General features: G+C 35.6%; 1 protein-coding gene across 1 annotated transcript in view; it reads left to right on the forward strand.

The window, feature by feature from the left end:
- IRS1 (insulin receptor substrate 1) overlaps nucleotides 1–10280 on the forward strand; it is a 76080-nt gene extending 65800 nt beyond the window's left edge. Inside the window, exon 2 of the mRNA XM_074191258.1 lies at nucleotides 8250–10280. The gene's annotated coding sequence lies outside the window, so the exon portion shown is untranslated. The remainder of the gene's footprint in view (nucleotides 1–8249) is intronic.
- The last annotated feature ends 2671 nt before the right edge of the window (nucleotides 10281–12951 follow it).

Consider the following 12951-nt stretch of genomic DNA (forward strand, 5'->3'; position numbering starts at 1 on the left):
GATATTTGGGGAATTTAGATATTATCCTCCCCCATCCCACTTTGAAATTTTTCAGTGGCTCCCTATTACTATTCTAGCATAAAATATAGCATTCCAACTCTCTCCCATGCATTTTAAACCCCCCCCTCACTAAACTGCACCTTATAAGAATCTCTAGTTTCCATCAAAGTTTCTTCATATATCTCCTAGTTATTAGTACTCTCTCTCACTTGAAATAGAATCAAATGAAAACTTTTATTAGAAGAAGGGGTTAGTATGGAAGTTCATATAGCATTTGCTGTATGCAGCTTCTGGACTTGTGTTCTGTCATCCACTGCCACGGACCACTTTCCAATTTCACTCCTGCTAAGAGCTGAGGGATTCCTTCCTGGCATGATGTGCCCCATATCTTATAGTTAGAGCTTCCAAAACTCATTTTCTCATCTTTTCTTGTTATGAATTTTTATAATTAGCTAGACTACCAACACTTGAATCTAGGCATAATCTCCCCCTTTTTTAATACCACAAAAGAGCTTGTTTAAAACAAAAGATACTTTTATGTATTCTCTTTCTCTCCATATGCATATATTTATGCATAGGCATATTTGTTTATAGATAATACCTTTAGCTCTTGTTCTTTAAGAGAGCACATTTGTGAGATTAAAGCACATTTAGAAATCAACGTTTTTATCGTGGTTTTAAAATGTGCATACATCATAAAAAGTTTGATCTTTTATTATCTTTAAAATTATTTTATCATTATGAAATATAATTTTAGATGAATTTGGCCAGGTTGGTTGGGTCTGAAAGAATAGAGAAAGAGGGCATGGTACCTTTATTTCTGATAACATTTAAATTCTTCTTTTTGGATATTTTATTGTTTTAGCTTAGTGTCTCATATTTGGTATAGTTTGTATTAACCATAAACACTTTATAAATATCAAATCATATTAGTAGTTTTCCCTGCCTCCCCTGTTGGTTTAAGATCCACTATTTATTTTCAGATATGTGTAGTGCTTAAATGATGAGAAAAATTCGATGATAATAAATGCCTGATGATATGACTTAAGGGGTGAGATCATTTTAAGTTCTGCAAGGAGTTTGGTTCTTTTGACAATAATGGGATAATTGAGAATGAGTGATGAGTTCAGTCCTGGGCACCATATTTTGGGAAGGATGGAGAGTAGACATGTTCCCATGAATAATAGTGGGTAACCAGGCTGAGTGGGAGGGTTAGAGAAACTTGCCTCATAAATCTTACTCAGTGGAAGGAACTTGGATTGCTTAATTTGAAGAAAACAAAAATCTCAGGGGGAAATAGTCTCTAATTTCTAGAATTTGAAGGGCCGCCATGTTGGAGAAGACCTAGTCTTGTTCTTCTTCCAAGGCATAACTAAATTCAATGAGTAGAAGATGGAAAGAGCCAGGCCAACCAACAAGCATTTATGAAGCATTTCTAATATGCTAGGCACTGTCATGGGTGCTGGAAATAGAAAGAATAGAACAATCCCTACTACTCTCAAAGGAGCTTGCATGCCAGCAATGTAAGGAAAAACTCTTCCTAATCATTAGAGCAATCCAAAATTAGAATGAGTTAGGGACTGTTGAGGTCATCTAGTCCTATCCCTTCAGATCCTATTTCCAGGTTGGAAAATGGAAAGAAAAAAAATCTCTTAAGGAAAAAAAAATGGATTTCTTTATGTTAGATCCTCTAGTAGGCTAAATAACTACTTGTTGAGAATGTTGTGATAAGGCTTGATCAAATATGGATTCTGAGATTTCTCCTAGCTTTTAGGTTCCACAATTTGGAGAAGATAAAGTTAAGAGGGGAGCTCGGTGGTGCAGTGGATAGAGCACTGGCCCTGGAATCTCAAGGACCTGAGTTTAAATCTGATCTCAGACACTTAATAACTGTGTGACCCTGGGCAGGTCACTTAACCCTAGTTGCCTCTCCTTCCCCCTCTAATTAATAAATATATCCAGATTGTGTAGTGGGAAGAATTATGATTTGAGTAGTACTAAGGAGTTAAGTGCTTAGGGCAGTGGGGAGATCACAAAAGATGAAGAGGAAGCTATTGGATTTATCTAAGAGGCGGTCAGTCATGACCCTTGAGAAAGTTTCAGTGGACTGGTGAAAATGGAAACCAGATTGTGGTGGTTCAGGAATGGAATTGGCATGGAAATAGAAGCAGCAGCTGTGGACTACCCATTTCAAAAAACTGTGTCTATGAATAGGAACCCAGGATTGTAGTTTGAAGGTATTGAATCATTAAAAAATGCTTAAGGACAGATGGTCAGATGTAGAATGTCAAAGCAGGTTTAAATTCTGAAAGAAATGATAATTCAAATTATTGAACTGTGAGTGGATAAAAAGGTATTATTGTCTTTATGTGGAGATGACCTTGCAGATTTACCATTACATGCTTTTTTTTTTGTTACTCTATCCTCATTCTCTCACCCAGTCTCTTTGTGTGATATGCATTTATAAGATGGCTAGAAGGATTTAATCATGATCTGTGTTCATATAGCAATAGCCTAGCTAACTGGGGGACATGTGGAAAGAACCCATGATCTTAGACTCACTAGTAAATGAATTAAACACTTAAAAGCACCTTATCTGTGATCCCATTTATATGAATATATCCTGTAGTACTTGAGCTCATTTTTAGTTAAGTTCCTCAAAGGGGGTCCACCCAATGTGTTAAGGATTTTTTAATTTCTCTTGACATTGCAAGAATACCAATGGAATGACAGGGCTATCCATTGCTTAGCCCTTTCTCTTGCTACAAACAGACTCATCCAGACTATGTTCAGCTCTTCATTGTCTTTTGGGCAGCCCTAAAATTCAATTCTTTGGGGAGTGTGGTCTTCTGTGATTTTAAATAAATGAACCAACAAACCACATTTAGGAATTTTGATTTTAGTTTTATCAATGTGTCTGTACTAATTTTTGTTGCTATTCAGTTGTTTTCAGTCATGTTCCACTCTTTGGGATTTTCTTGACAGAGATAGTGGAATGGTTTGCCATGTCCTTTTCCAGTTCATTTTGCAAATGAGGAAACTGAGGCAAACAGGTGCCCTGGATCACACAGTTATTAAGTGTAGAGATCAGATTTAAAGTTAGGTCCTCTAGATTCAGGTCCTCAAGATCTCACAACTAGTACTGGAAGCCAGATTTGAACTTGGGAAGATGAGTCTTCTTGTCTCCAGACCCGGTCCTCTATGAACACTATGATGATACCACCTGGCTCCCTTTCCAAAATTTTTATCTGAAAGGGTACAAATAACACTATTTTGGGATAGTTATCTTTCTTGTTCTTAGATTCTGCTTTGTTTATATTTGCCATATTCAGTGACTTAACTCTTTTTTTTTTTTTGGATTGTCATTGTTTTATTTCAAATAGTTGAATTTAATTCGTAGAATTATTTTTTTCATTGTGCTGTATGTGAGATTTTAGATAGTAAGCTCCATTGAAAAAACTAATTAGTGCAATAATTTTTAAGTGTAGTTAGACTAGGAAATGTGGTATTTCTGGCAATGTTAATGGTATCTGCTGACCAGCTTTACCACTCTTTACCTGTCTTCAGTAAAATAGAAATTACTCCTAGTGGACTCATCAGATGTGTGCCGCTGTATTGCACATCGATAAACAAATTGTGAGTAGATTTCAGGGGTTGTAAACACACCCTTCAATAAATGGATTACTTTGGTGGTACGTATTGTACCAGTTTTATAACCATACATCATATTGGCTGCTTTCATGATAACAAAAATAATCCTATACAATGAAGCAACTTGAAAAGTAGCAGAAGTTGTATACACTTTTATAAAAAAAAGTTATTGATTTTTTTTTTATATCTTTATTATTTCTCAGGGACACTTCTTCCTGTCCTCTGCCAACAATGAAATCTCTCTCTTGTAACAGATCAGTATTCAAAAGAAACCAAGATATTACTGACTGTGTCTAAAACCAAGTGTCTCAATCCATACTATAGTCAACTACTCTGCCAAGAAGAGGGAGATATAGGTTGCACTAAATTTCCTCTCAATAGTTCCTTTGTTGAACACTTCTTCAGTGAATTTTTTCTTTACTTTATCATGATTATTGTTCTCAAACTTACACTTTCTACTTTATAATAGTTCATATAAGTCTTCTTTCTTGTGACTTTTCTCAGAAAACTGAGACTGCTCTACCAGCAGTATGTTAATACAACTGGTTTCCCACAGTCCTTCCAACATGTAGCATTTTCCTCATTTTTCATCTTTTCCAGTAAGATTAATATGAGGTGAAATCTTAATCATTTTAATTTCCATTTCTAATACTTTTAGAGATTCAGAACATTTTTATATAATTGTCAATAGTTTTTATTTATTTTTTGAAAATTGTCAACGTTCTTTCACACCTATTGGGAAATGGATCTATTTGTATCAGTTTACTATATATTTTGGGTAGCAGATCTTGATCAGACATATTTTCTGAGGATTTTTTTTTCACTGCAGCTGACAGCTTTATTTTATTCTAGTTAAATTGATTTTTGTCCTGCAAAAATACTTGCATTTTCCATAATCAAAGTTGTTTGTTTTGATTTCTTTTTTTCCCCTCTCTTCCCTCTTGCCCCCCTCATCATTGGAAAAATGGCTTCAGTAACTATGGTCTAGTAATATGTGAATTTTTACCATATGTGGTAATGTAATAATACATAAGTTTCAATGACCCATTTCAAAAAGACTGACCCTTTCTTGACCATTGAAGCATTTTATTTTCATGAAATTAATAGTAATTAATGGTATTAATAAATTGATAATACATTGCAGTATGCAGTAGTTCTGGGGACATGACAATATCTCAGAATAATTTCCCACCCAAAACCTTGTAACTATTGAGGGTGTTTTGTTACTTTACTCACAAGTTGTCTCAGGATGATATGACTTGCAAGAATTGATCCCAGGAATGGTAATGGTGGAAGGGAAATTGTCCTGATTTTTTTTCTCTCTAAGGAAATGTCTTGTATTTTACTATGCCCAAAGATCTGGGCTTGTGAGATTAGTGTAGTTAATACTTTCTGTATTTTTTAAATCATGGAAATTTTGAAGGCATATCCATACAGTACCTGGTGACTTGTTTTCTAGGTTTTGATAGTGCATGCATGTATTCATGTATGTGTGCGTGTATAAATAGGTATATGTACAGACACCCACATGTATAAGATATTATCCCATGAAGAAAGTAAATTAATAAACATCCTAGAAACCTAATATTAACTATATGTTATCCCAATTAAAGGAATCACCTGGAAGACTAAAGATTTGGTTCAACCACAGCAGCAAAGGTCAAAGCATTGGGGAGTATATTCTTACAAAAATTCCATGTTGTAGTATAGATTTACACTGGGAGAGTGGGTTTCTTGTCTAGAAATAGAAATTTTGTTTTTGACTGAATATGGTGACTTTATTGATGGTACACAGTAAAGAACTCTAGACTTCTCCCCCTACTACAGGGGTGCTTTGGGACAAGGATGTGAATGGGGCACAGGATCCCTGGTAGAGGAATGCATGTTAGGGATGTGGGCTCCCCATGATGTAACTTTTTTTTTTGGCTGGGAATAGAAATAAAAATTTAATGAAATCAAATTAAGATTTAAATTTTAGAAATAAAAAAAAAGAAGGTAATGACTTAGTTCAATGCTTGGTTACAGTAGACACTAAAATGCTTATGATTGAGTTTACATTTACATATATATATATATATATATATATCACATCATATGTGTGTTTAGGTACATATATGCACACCCCCTACCCACACAGTGAAAAATTTAATTGTATGTGTTAAGATGGAGAATGCATTTTAAAGTAGTTGAAGCTCAACCAACCCTGATTTCCTTAAATCTTTTGACTTATATTATAGGAGAACCCAGACATTGATTAGCATTGACATTCATTGGCTCCCAGTGAGCATTAGGACATGCTTGGCCTTAGACCACTTTGAGCAGTTTGCTGTTTTCAGGTGTAAGTAGTCCCATAACAAGCAGCAGATTGCCTCTTATCTCCCGTGATTTTAGCTTACGTGCCAGAAATTGCTTGAGTGTATTTAAAGCAGTGAATTTCAACACATCCAGTGAAGCCCTGCATTCCCTCCTCTCCCTGATGGCCCCCCAACCTCATCTCCCGTACAACCAGTGCAGGTTGGAGCGTGTGTTCCCACAGCTCACCGGGTACAGTTTGTTCCTCTGCAGAGCTATTCATTCAGCTCTTTTGGAAGAGAGCCAGATATGAAATGCAAAGCAAACTATGCACCCTTCACTCTTTCCCTGTTTAAATTAAGCAATTTCTTTGTTTGTCACCAGTCCTGTAATAAAGTATGGCATTACTGTCTAATTTTAGGCCCCTCGCTTCGAAGTTCTGTGAAGTAAGCTGCATGGAGATATTCTGGGAGGGACATTCCAGGCGGCTGCTAGTGGGGTTCAGGAGAAAGTTGAGAGTAAATAAGAGATCTGTGAGATAATTCTCCAGGGAGTTTCCCAGCATACCACACATCATTTGCAAAGATAGGCTTCCCTTTCACTTGAGGACCACACAAAGTAAATTCTGTTTCTTGGCAATTAATGGGCACAGGACAGGGAGGCCTTTTTAAAGTTTTTACCTTGGTGTCTCTATGGCAAATCTTTATTTGCAAATGGGGAAAAATAGACTGTTTGCCTATCTTTTAGTAGCAGAGTTCATATTTTAAAATATACAGAACTCTTCTCATATATAAACCTATAATCTTAGTTTCATGAGTTTGGACTTACCTGAAAGCCAGAGTGTAAATATTAGCAAAACCCCCCTTCAGAAAGGAGATATGGAGCAAAAGGCAGGGAGGGTAAGAGCTGGGGCCAGTATTGTTAACTTCTTCATTGCCTTCTTTTCCTGACGTAGGGATTTAGCATCTCCTTATAGACTTAGTGGCAGACTTGGGATGGTTGATGAGAGTTCATTAAGAGTATTTTTTTTTGAGGACTCAGGTTATAAAAGGAATCTGTCTCACCACAATTCTATATGAAGGGGAATGAATGACACTTTTTTGGTAAATATTGCCTTCTAGAATTGCATATATTGTAGTACAGTGAAAAGATCACAGACCATAAGTTTTTAACACTTTACCACTTTGTGATCTTAAACATATTGCTTCTTCCTGGAGTCTCAGTTTCCTCATCTCTAAAATAGATATGCTCAAACATCCCTTTCCATATCCAAATCTTATGGTATGTCATCATATTTCTTTCCTTCTCATTGGGCAAAAGAGGGAGAGAGAGAGAATTTGGAACTGAAAATAAAAAAAATAAAAAACCCAAAATAAAAAAAAATCCCACTATTTATTATTGTTGTTCAGTTTTTTTTAGTCATGTCTGACTTTTTATGATTCCATTTGGCATTTTCTTGGCAAAGATACTGGAGTGGTTTGCCATTTCCTTCTCTAGCTCATTTTCCAGATGAGGAAACTGAGGCAAACAGGGTTGAGGACTTTGCCCAAGGTTCCATAGTCAATAAGTATCTGAAGTTAGATTTGAACTCGGGTCTTCCTGATTCCAGACCCAAACTCTGTATCTACTGAGCCACCTAGCCCCACCCCCAATCCCATGATATCTCATTGTATTTTTGTATTCTTAATGATGGGCAAGGGAAAAAATTTGGAACTGAAAATAAATTTTTTTCTTTAAACCAAACAAAATAAATTAAATGATACTTCTTCGAACTGTATCATAAAATTAAATTTGAATGAGCTTCCATCTTGGCTCTTGTTGTTAAAGTTTTTCTTGATTTGCCTACCACTCCCAAATTCTTCTATTAAGCAGTGCTACATATTTGTGTTTCTCACTTGATTCTTAACAAAAACTTGTGTCCACCACATGTTCCTCAAGGATAGACTTATATTTATGGCATTATTTCATCCCCCGCCCCCAAATAATGCAGGATTGCATTTTTACCCAGTAGCCATACACATTGCCTCAGTTAGTAGTTAAAACCTCTCATTAGCTGGTATATTGAAACACATCTTGATCTGTTCGCCTCTTGAATATTTGCTTTAGTTTAGAATTGTTTTGGATTCTGACATTTTAGTTAAAGTCAAGATCCACAGGCTTTCTTTAGAGATGCAGCACAGTGTTTATTGTATCTGGGACCTTTGATTGTTCATTATATAGGCCTCCTTCATGTTCTAAAATAATCATTATTGTGAACACCGCCTGTGATCATAACTTTCTTTTCTTTTTCTTTTTCTCACTTGCAGAATGATGACCTACACAACCTCAGCAAATCCTTCTTAACTCATGGGTATCAGACGCCAAGTGTTTCATGTCTCACAACTAGGACCTCACATCCTCTTCCTCTGTAGATGGTACGATGCACCCAGTTCAGTTTGTTTACTTAACACAAACCTCAGGAGTCCGTTGACTGAACTGCACATTCTCTGTTGTGCCAAGCAAAAAAAAAGCACTGTGACATCAGAACAAGGAGTCTCCATCGCTTCATCGGCAACCGCAAGGACTTAGCTGGCCACAAGGAACTGATGTGCCCACCACTATATCATATGAGACTGGGTTTACTATTAGCAAATTTACACAGTATGCTAAATTTCATTTGCTGCTGAAAATCCTGTATGACAGATCATCATTGTAAATTATTTCATACCAAACTGTTGATGTTGGTCGGAGAGTATTAAATATTTAACATAGGTTTTGATTTCTATATGTAATTTTTTTAATTAAAATGTAACTTTTTTTCCTACAGCACATCTTTTTTTTGGATGTGGAACTGAGGTACACTATGTTCTGTTGTAAACAGAGTGGGGAAACTGCTTAAAACAAGGCTAATGAGAATAGAGTAGGGTACTATTCTTGTTTGAAGATTGTAATTCAGAAAATAATATAATATTATTCCTAGGTCCACAGATGACCCTCGATTGTACAGCTATATTTACTGATCATATTTCTTGTAACATAAACCTGATGTTGATCTGAGTTCCTTACAATGAAATCACAATTTTATACTTCTCTCATAATACAATAGTAGGCCATGTTAACTAAACTGAAGACAAATTTTCTATAGCAACTGTCAGCTTGAACTCGGCAAGTGCACAGAAAAAAATAATATGACAAAAAAGAAATCAAAGTCTTCCATTGTATATATTGTAAAAAAAAAAGAAGAAGAAAAAAAGAAACATTGGTGATCCCATCAAATCTAAATCTCTCCTTGGAATGAACAATGTGGGTGTTTGTAAATTCTGGAAATCTCTTTCTATGCGTAATAAACTAGATGCTGTTTATCTTTTTTTTTTTCCTTTCCCCCTTCTCTAAGCTGTCTCCATTCTCACAGATTTTTTTCCTCTGTGCACACATGCAAATATTTCATTTCCCATGTTGTCTTGAGAATGGCAGCAGGACAAGTGAGTGCTTGCTAAACGAAATTAAAATTCCAGAAGGTGTATTATGATAGCTAGGACAACATCTCACTATACTAAAGACCTTTATCTCATGTTTCCTGAGACCTTTCAGTGTAAAGCTTTTAAAAGAATGTAATTAGACTATTTTGCTTAAAGGGCACTAACTGACCTGTTAGTGATTATTTAACAAAATACGAGTAAACCAGGAATTCTTAAAGGAATACTAATGGGGCATCAAAGCAGTCCCAAAGCAGTTTGTCCTTTTCTTGTTTGGGAGACATAAAAACATCCTGGGAATTTTTTGTCTGATCAAAGAAATGACAATGAATCTACCTTTAAAGTAAGAGGCCTAATTTCAGATTTTTATATTTTCACTGGTGAACTTTCTAATACTTTAGTGACTTACCTTAGAAAACAGGCTCCCTCTGAAGTCAGTAACAGTTCTGTATCAGGGGGCCCCAATTTTTTTGTGGGGATGAGCTATTTTTTATTTCCTTAAAACTTGAAATCACTAGGGAGAAGAGCATAATAGAAGCCACTGCCCAGCCATTGACTAGATGGGAACTCATGCACTACTCTTTTGTAGAGGAATGAAGTGATGGAGGAAAGAGATAAATGAATAGCCCATCATGCTGCCAAAGCCTGTGTGAATGTTCAATCAACTGAATGGCATGTGTCTCACAGGCTGTTATACTCTGATTTATCATCGCAGATCCCAGTTCTTTGCATGTTCAACAGTGGCTGAAATGAATAAGCCTGTAATTATAAACATCAATTTAAATATTTTTGAAGACCTCACTGAATATGATTACTGTTTGTAGAAATTCTCTCTATTAATTTTGAAAAACCTGCTATGAAAGACTTCTTACTATTTTTTTTTATAAAAAATAGACTCCCATAATTGAGCTGACTTGCATTATTCACCTGTTTTGACTCATCTTTTTAATAGTATAGAGAACAAAAGCAAGCTTTCCTGTTCTCTTCCATTAAGAACTCAAGTAGTTAAGAGAGAAATCAATGAACCAAGTCAGCACCTACTGTTTTCCTATAAAGCCAGTTATTTTTCCTTCAGCTCAAGAAACCTAACCTTTTCACGGATCTATTACCTTAGGCACTTCTCTTTGTGGAATTGACACAACGTTTTTGACTGACACTCAACAGAACATTAAATATTGAAAAAGAGATCTCCCTCTCCCAGTTTTTTATGCCTTTGGTTTATTAAAGGGTTGAATGTTAAATGTTTAAGGGATACTAACTTTTTTCCCCTTTTCTGGACTTTGAGTTTGATGAAGGCAAAAAAACAACTTTTGTTATTTGACTTATGTATAAGCTAGAAGGATTGAATGGAATGAAGAGATCTCAGTCCCAATTCTATGCAGGTGCCGTTTTGAGCTGCCTGAGTCTTGATTGGGTTCAAGTAATTGATTAGGTTCAGTGTTTTAGAACCAATTGAAGAGTCAAACTTGAATTAAACAAGAAATTAAAAGTAAGAATTTTTAATGTTCTTTGGTTAGCAAAATAGTTCCTCTTTTATATCACCTACAGCCATTTTATAGCATTCATTCTTATAGGCTCAACTACAGACATTAAAATGATTGGAAATATCGAGTATGTTTCCAACTTAAGACAATACCCTCATTTGTTAAAAAACAAATTGGTTCTAGAGTCAGATAAAATGAAGTAATTCCTTTACTGATGAGCCTCTTGATAATGAGGATAAATCAGAAATGATTTTATATATCTGACTTTTTGCTGATACCTGCCTAAAGGTCAAGGACTTTTTTTTTCACTGGCCTGGTTTATATCTTTTTTGTTTGGTTTGTTATTCCACAACAACTTTTATTATTTGGATTGTTCTTATAAAGTTGTTTTTGAAACCTAGCATAAGACTTTACATTTATCTCCATTAAATTTTATTTTTAATAGATCTAGGTTTATTTCAGTATGCATTGATTTAAAATTTTCCTAACAGCAAATACATAAAGCCTTTCTTTTCCCCAAGTATTTCAACTTTTGTAACATTTTGTGAAATACCAAGGAGCCTTTTCAGTGTTTTTACTAAACTTTATCTTTTTGTCATTGTGTCCTAATTATAATGTACCTTATTTAATTAGATTATTTACACAGGTGAAAACTGTTCACCTTCTACAGTCTCAGTGAAAGATGAGAAAATATGATCAAGTGAGTGGCTGTTCGTGGTCCTTGTGACAGAATACATCAAAGTAGACTCATTTTGCGATGTTGCCAAGATTGATTGGAGTGCTCTATGTAAAAACTTTTCAAACCATAAAGCACTATATAAATATTAGCTATCAAATGATAAGATTTATCATTATGGGAATTATGGGAATTATGACCATGATCTTGGATAGACAAATCTGATGGGATGGCATATGTAAAAACGTGGACTTTGACCAATGTGACCTCCCAGCAAGTTGCAGGAGGGGAGTGCTTCGAGAATATAACAAAAATCAAGCTAAGGCAACATTGCTGGCTTATAAATTGCTATCAAATCCAAGAGAAGAGTGACTGCCATTTTTGGGGTTGGTTGTGGAAGTTTTGCCTTTTCAGTATGCAAATAAGAAAGTACCAACCAGAGATGAACGTAGTAATTTTCTGCCACTCCTGCTACTTGAACATCCATTCCAAGCAATAACATTGCCTTTATTCCCAAAGCAATGGTATTTTCTATACTATGGATGAAGAAAGCAGGATATAGTGGATATGCAATTGAATTTGGATTCAAGAGGAAAGAGCTGACTTTAGAAGCAACCTCTGATACTGCCTGTTTGACCATGTGGCAGTCACTTAACTTCCCTCGACCTCAAACATATCTCTGAGACTTTTAAGTTATAGTCTAGAGGTTGTGATCTGCTTTAGGAGAAGGGAGTTATTACATCAGGAAATCCTATACCAATGACATAATTTTTTGACACATGGATGAAAAATGTAATCAGCTGGTAAAGCAACATCCAAAGTGCTGTAGGAGATATAAAATAAATGCTTGAGTCCCTATCATTTAAGAAGTTTCTACTACTAAGGAATTTGCAGTCTAATTTCTTTTTTAAATTAAGATTCCACACCCCAGGGGGAATATGTATTCATGTGCATGCATGTGTGAATGTGTGTACATGTGAGTGTGTGAGTATGTGAGTGTGTGTGTGTGTGTGATACTGGATGGCACAAGCATTGCCTTGGCCAAAGTTGCTGACCTGGCATCTATGATGTGGAATTATCAATAAATCCAGATGTCGCTTATAGTCACTTCCCAAGGGTTAAGCATCCTCCCAGTGAAAGCATAAATGGAGCAAAGCAAGAAAATCTACATTTGTAGATAACTTTAGGCAAGTCTGTCTTCACTTGTATACACAAACAACTTGTAGTGTCGCAGTTCTTAGTAATTTATGGTAGGCGCAGGCCCTGTTTCCTCAGTACAATGCTACTTGAAGGCACAATTCTTTCTTCACGCCTCAGGGACTGCCTTTAGGATGGGAAGAATAAAAGGTACATGTTTTCACTGAAAATGTTTGTACAGTTCAATTCATTAGCT

Source organism: Macrotis lagotis, chromosome 6 (genome assembly GCF_037893015.1).
Source record: "Macrotis lagotis isolate mMagLag1 chromosome 6, bilby.v1.9.chrom.fasta, whole genome shotgun sequence".
Classification (NCBI taxonomy): Eukaryota; Metazoa; Chordata; class Mammalia; order Peramelemorphia; family Peramelidae; genus Macrotis; species Macrotis lagotis.